Consider the following 6,000-nt stretch of genomic DNA (forward strand, 5'->3'; position numbering starts at 1 on the left):
ATTGCAGCAGGCCAACCTCGGATCCTTTATGTCATCCAAAATTGCTACACTTTTGTCAATTTCATGTCCTTCAACAGAGACTCTACGAGTTCTCAAACGAGGCTCGAATGGCCAGGTTGCGGACTGAAGCCATGAACTTGGCCTTATCAGTGCCAGGCCCCAGTGGTCTTGGCTTAGAAGCAACCATAGAAAGTCAATAACATGCCATGACCTCAAGCGACATGGGTGAAAAAATCACGACTTGGAAGCAGGCTGTTGGTGGAACTACACCTGCATAGGTGGCTTCTGATCAGTAGGAGCTTCCAAGAGTTGGCTTTCATTGGTACTGCTTGAAGTAATTTCTTGTAAACACACATTTCTCTTGTGTTGTTAACAGTTCTTCCACCCTCTTTTTTGGTATATCAGTCAACAGAATGATTTTGTAGGCCGGTTAGCTCAGCTGGTCAGAGCGTGGTGCTAATAACGCCAAGGTCATGGGTTCAATCCCCATACTGGCCATTCCAACAGCCATCCAACGTGCTGTCTCATGATAGACTGTGGATTTTTTTGGGTGGGATCCAAGAAAAAACCTCTGCCAACTTCCAGGTGAGTGATGTACGCAACTACAAATGACAGCAAACCACAAAATTCACTGACACATGACACGCTAATGAATACATTACATGCTTAGCTACAATCTCCAAATCACTTTTCCAGCTACTTTCTGGATAAATCACTCATTTCCAAAGTCTGACACAGCATACTGCATCAAAAACTGCTGCTTTATATCCTCACCTAACGACCCTAACTTTAGAAGACGCACACCATGTATTGTTTTGTGGCAAATTTCTTCTTAAAGCATTTTTTGTAAGTCAACAGAAGACTTTTTTTTCCCACTATGTTGAAGTAATTTCTTGTAAACACACATTTCTCTTGTGTTCTTAACAGTTCTTCCACCCTCTCTTTTTTGGCATATTAGTCAACAAAAGGATGGGTTCACACACATTTTGTAGGCCGGTTAGCTCAGTTGGTCAGAGCGTGGTGCTAATAACGCCAAGGTCATGGGTTCAATCCCCATACTGGCCATTCCAGCAGCCATCCAACGTACTGTCTCATGATAGACTGTGGATTTTATTGGGTGGGATCCAAGAAAAAACCTCTGCCAACTTCCAGGTGACAGATCGGGCCACGTAAGCTTTATGACCTTCATTGGCAGATAATACTCTGGCTTAGTGGGTGGATCCACTGTGCATGTGGCAGTTAGGACTACATTTTTAAGAGCGTGATACATGGGAGAAATGCTGTGGCATGCACTTATTTCAAGCAACAATCAATTATTTCAAGCAACAATCAAGCAATATCCACCAGCCACGTGAGCAACCCAACACCAGCAGTTGATTCAACCAGACTCCAACGAACGTTCGTGAAAAGAGGGAGCTTCTGCCAGACCACGTGGCCTAACGGACAAGGCGTCTGACTTCGGATCAGAAGATTGAGGGTTCAAGTCCCTTCGTGGTTTGTTGTGAGTCCTTGAGGAGCAGGCATGCGTTCCCAGTTGGATTGCAGCAGGCCAACCTCGGATCCTTTATGTCATCCAAAATTGCTACACTTTTGTCAATTTCATGTCCTTCAACAGAGACTCTACGAGTTCTCAAACGAGGCTCGAATGGCCAGGTTGCGGACTGAAGCCATGAACTTGGCCTTATCAGTGCCAGGCCCCAGTGGTCTTGGCTTAGAAGCAACCATAGAAAGTCAATAACATGCCATGACCTCAAGCGACATGGGTGAAAAAATCACGACTTGGAAGCAGGCTGTTGGTGGAACTACACCTGCATAGGTGGCTTCTGATCAGTAGGAGCTTCCAAGAGTTGGCTTTCATTGGTACTGCTTGAAGTAATTTCTTGTAAACACACATTTCTCTTGTGTTGTTAACAGTTCTTCCACCCTCTTTTTTGGTATATCAGTCAACAGAATGATTTTGTAGGCCGGTTAGCTCAGCTGGTCAGAGCGTGGTGCTAATAACGCCAAGGTCATGGGTTCAATCCCCATACTGGCCATTCCAACAGCCATCCAACGTGCTCTCTCATGATAGACTGTGGATTTTTTTGGGTGGGATCCAAGAAAAAACCTCTGCCAACTTCCAGGTGAGTGATGTACGCAACTACAAATGACAGCAAACCACAAAATTCACTGACACATGACACGCTAATGAATACATTACATGCTTAGCTACAATCTCCAAATCACTTTTCCAGCTACTTTCTGGATAAATCACTCATTTCCAAAGTCTGACACAGCATACTGCATCAAAAACTGCTGCTTTATATCCTCACCTAACGACCCTAACTTTAGAAGATGCACACCATGTATTGTTTTGTGGCAAATTTCTTCTTAAAGCATTTTTTGTAAGTCAACAGAAGACTTTTTTTTCCCACTATGTTGAAGTAATTTCTTGTAAACACACATTTCTCTTGTGTTCTTAACAGTTCTTCCACCCTCTCTTTTTTGGTATATTAGTCAACAAAAGGATGGGTTCACACACATTTTGTAGGCCGGTTAGCTCAGCTGGTCAGAGCGTGATGCTAATAACGCCAAGGTCATGGGTTCAATCCCCATACTGGCCATTCAACAGCCATCCAACGTGCTGTCTCATGATAGACTGTGGATTTTATTGGGTGGGATCCAACAAAAAACCTCTGCCAACTTCCAGGTGACAGATCGGGCCACGTAAGCTTTATGACCTTCATTGGCAGATAATACTCTGGCTTAGTGGGTGGATCCACTGTGCATGTGGCAGGTAGGACTACATTTTTAAGAGCGTGATACATGGGAGAAATGCTGTGGCATGCACTTATTTCAAGCAACAATCAATTATTTCAAGCAACAATCAAGCAATATCCACCAGCCACGTGAGCAACCCAACACCAGCAGTTGATTCAACCAGACTCCAACGAACGTTCGTGAAAAGAGGGCGCTTCTGCCAGACCACGTGGCCTAACGGACAAGGCGTCTGACTTCGGATCTAGAAGATTGAGGGTTCAAGTCCCTTCGTGGTTTGTTGTGAGTCCTTGAGGAGCAGGCATGCGTTCCCAGTTGGATTGCAGCAGGCCAACCTCGGATCCTTTATGTCATCCAAAATTGCTACACTTTTGTCAATTTCATGTCCTTCAACAGAGACTCTACGAGTTCTCAAACGAGGCTCGAATGGCCAGGTTGCGGACTGAAGCCATGAACTTGGCCTTATCAGTGCCAGGCCCCAGTGGTCTTGGCTTAGAAGCAACCATAGAAAGTCAATAACATGCCATGACCTCAAGCGACATGGGTGAAAAAATCACGACTTGGAAGCAGGCTGTTGGTGGAACTACACCTGCATAGGTGGCTTCTGATCAGTAGGAGCTTCCAAGAGTTGGCTTTCATTGGTACTGCTTGAAGTAATTTCTTGTAAACACACATTTCTCTTGTGTTGTTAACAGTTCTTCCACCCTCTTTTTTGGTATATCAGTCAACAGAATGATTTTGTAGGCCGGTTAGCTCAGCTGGTCAGAGCGTGGTGCTAATAACGCCAAGGTCATGGGTTCAATCCCCATACTGGCCATTCCAACAGCCATCCAACGTACTGTCTCATGATAGACTGTGGATTTTTTTGGGTGGGATCCAAGAAAAAACCTCTGCCAACTTCCAGGTGAGTGATGTACGCAACTACAAATGACAGCAAACCACAAAATTCACTGACACATGACACGCTAATGAATACATTACATGCTTAGCTACAATCTCCAAATCACTTTTCCAGCTACTTTCTGGATAAATCACTCATTTCCAAAGTCTGACACAGCATACTGCATCAAAAACTGCTGCTTTATATCCTCACCTAACGACCCTAACTTTAGAAGACGCACACCATGTATTGTTTTGTGGCAAATTTCTTCTTAAAGCATTTTTTGTAAGTCAACAGAAGACTTCTTTTTTTCCCACTATGTTGAAGTAATTTCGTGTAAACACACATTTCTCTTGTGTTCTTAACAGTTCTTCCACCCTCTCTTTTTTGGCATATTAGTCAACAAAAGGATGGGTTCACACACATTTTGTAGGCCGGATAGCTCAGCTGGTCAGAGCGTGGTGCTCATAACGCCAAGGTCATGGGTTCAATCCCCATACTGGCCATTCCAGCAGCCATCCAACGTGCTGTCTCATGATAGACTGTGGATTTTATTGGGTGGGATCCAACAAAAAACCTCTGCCAACTTCCAGGTGACAGATCGGGCCACGTAAGCTTTATGACCTTCATTGGCAGATAATACTCTGGCTTAGTGGGTGGATCCACTGTGCATGTGGCAGGTAGGACTACATTTTTAAGAGCGTGATACATGGGAGAAATGCTGTGGCATGCACTTATTTCAAGCAACAATCAATTATTTCAAGCAACAATCAAGCAATATCCACCAGCCACGTGAGCAACCCAACACCAGCAGTTGATTCAACCAGACTCCAACGAACGTTCGTGAAAAGAGGGAGCTTCTGCCAGACCACGTGGCCTAACGGACAAGGCGTCTGACTTCGGATCAGAAGATTGAGGGTTCAAGTCCCTTCGTGGTTTGTTGTGAGTCCTTGAGGAGCAGGCATGCGTTCCCAGTTGGATTGCAGCAGGCCAACCTCGGATCCTTTATGTCATCCAAAATTGCTACACTTTTGTCAATTTCATGTCCTTCAACAGAGACTCTACGAGTTCTCAAACGAGGCTCGAATGGCCAGGTTGCGGACTGAAGCCATGAACTTGGCCTTATCAGTGCCAGGCCCCAGTGGTCTTGGCTTAGAAGCAACCATAGAAAGTCAATAACATGCCATGACCTCAAGCGACATGGGTGAAAAAATCACGACTTGGAAGCAGGCTGTTGGTGGAACTACACCTACATAGGTGGCTTCTGATCAGTAGGAGCTTCCAAGAGTTGGCTTTCATTGGTACTGCTTGAAGTAATTTCTTGTAAACACACATTTCTCTTGTGTTGTTAACAGTTCTTCCACCCTCTTTTTTGGTATATCAGTCAACAGAATGATTTTGTAGGCCGGTTAGCTCAGCTGGTCAGAGCGTGGTGCTAATAACGCCAAGGTCATGGGTTCAATCCCCATACTGGCCATTCCAACAGCCATCCAACGTGCTGTCTCATGATAGACTGTGGATTTTTTTGGGTGGGATCCAAGAAAAAACCTCTGCCAACTTCCAGGTGAGTGATGTACGCAACTACAAATGACAGCAAACCACAAAATTCACTGACACATGACACGCTAATGAATACATTACATGCTTAGCTACAATCTCCAAATCACTTTTCCAGCTACTTTCTGGATAAATCACTCATTTCCAAAGTCTGACACAGCATACTGCATCAAAAACTGCTGCTTTATATCCTCACCTAACGACCCTAACTTTAGAAGACGCACACCATGTATTGTTTTGTGGCAAATTTCTTCTTAAAGCATTTTTTGTAAGTCAACAGAAGACTTCTTTTTTTCCCACTATGTTGAAGTAATTTCGTGTAAACACACATTTCTCTTGTGTTCTTAACAGTTCTTCCACCCTCTCTTTTTTGGTATATTAGTCAACAAAAGGATGGGTTCACACACATTTTGTAGGCCGGTTAGCTCAGCTGGTCAGAGCGTGGTGCTAATAACGCCAAGGTCATGGGTTCAATCCCCATACTGGCCATTCCAGCAGCCATCCAACGTGCTGTCTCATGATAGACTGTGGATTTTATTGGGTGGGATCCAACAAAAAACCTCTGCCAACTTCCAGGTGACAGATCGGGCCACGTAAGCTTTATGACCTTCATTGGCAGATAATACTCTGGCTTAGTGGGTGGATCCACTGTGCATGTGGCAGGTAGGACTACATTTTTAAGAGCGTGATACATGGGAGAAATGCTGTGGCATGCACTTATTTCAAGCAGCAATCAATTATTTCAAGCAACAACTAGAAAAATTTGCATTTCCTGCCAAAATGCTGGGTGGATGCCTTAAGGGCTG

The 6,000-nt window shown here is 44.4% G+C and overlaps 10 non-coding genes across 10 annotated transcripts; all 10 read left to right on the forward strand.

Annotated features, from left to right (window-relative positions):
- Positions 1 to 424: 424 nt before the first annotated feature.
- On the forward strand, positions 425 to 498 carry trnai-aau (transfer RNA isoleucine (anticodon AAU)). Its single transcript has one exon. It is a non-coding gene; the product is annotated as a tRNA-Ile (tRNA).
- Positions 499 to 991: 493 nt separating this feature from the next.
- On the forward strand, positions 992 to 1,065 carry trnai-aau (transfer RNA isoleucine (anticodon AAU)). The gene has a single exon. It is a non-coding gene; the product is annotated as a tRNA-Ile (tRNA).
- Positions 1,066 to 1,425: 360 nt separating this feature from the next.
- Positions 1,426 to 1,498, forward strand: trnar-ucg (transfer RNA arginine (anticodon UCG)). The gene has a single exon. It is a non-coding gene; the product is annotated as a tRNA-Arg (tRNA).
- Positions 1,499 to 1,962: 464 nt separating this feature from the next.
- Positions 1,963 to 2,036, forward strand: trnai-aau (transfer RNA isoleucine (anticodon AAU)). The gene has a single exon. It is a non-coding gene; the product is annotated as a tRNA-Ile (tRNA).
- A 493-nt stretch (positions 2,037 to 2,529) lies between these two features.
- trnai-aau (transfer RNA isoleucine (anticodon AAU)) lies at positions 2,530 to 2,603 on the forward strand. The gene has a single exon. It is a non-coding gene; the product is annotated as a tRNA-Ile (tRNA).
- Positions 2,604 to 3,500: 897 nt separating this feature from the next.
- Positions 3,501 to 3,574, forward strand: trnai-aau (transfer RNA isoleucine (anticodon AAU)). Its single transcript has one exon. It is a non-coding gene; the product is annotated as a tRNA-Ile (tRNA).
- Positions 3,575 to 4,069: 495 nt separating this feature from the next.
- trnam-cau (transfer RNA methionine (anticodon CAU)) lies at positions 4,070 to 4,143 on the forward strand. Its single transcript has one exon. It is a non-coding gene; the product is annotated as a tRNA-Met (tRNA).
- A 360-nt stretch (positions 4,144 to 4,503) lies between these two features.
- trnar-ucg (transfer RNA arginine (anticodon UCG)) lies at positions 4,504 to 4,576 on the forward strand. The gene has a single exon. It is a non-coding gene; the product is annotated as a tRNA-Arg (tRNA).
- A 464-nt stretch (positions 4,577 to 5,040) lies between these two features.
- Positions 5,041 to 5,114, forward strand: trnai-aau (transfer RNA isoleucine (anticodon AAU)). Its single transcript has one exon. It is a non-coding gene; the product is annotated as a tRNA-Ile (tRNA).
- Positions 5,115 to 5,609: 495 nt separating this feature from the next.
- Positions 5,610 to 5,683, forward strand: trnai-aau (transfer RNA isoleucine (anticodon AAU)). Its single transcript has one exon. It is a non-coding gene; the product is annotated as a tRNA-Ile (tRNA).
- Positions 5,684 to 6,000: the final 317 nt, after the last annotated feature.

Source organism: Maylandia zebra, linkage group LG23, assembly GCF_041146795.1.
Source record: "Maylandia zebra isolate NMK-2024a linkage group LG23, Mzebra_GT3a, whole genome shotgun sequence".
Classification (NCBI taxonomy): domain Eukaryota; kingdom Metazoa; phylum Chordata; class Actinopteri; order Cichliformes; family Cichlidae; genus Maylandia; species Maylandia zebra.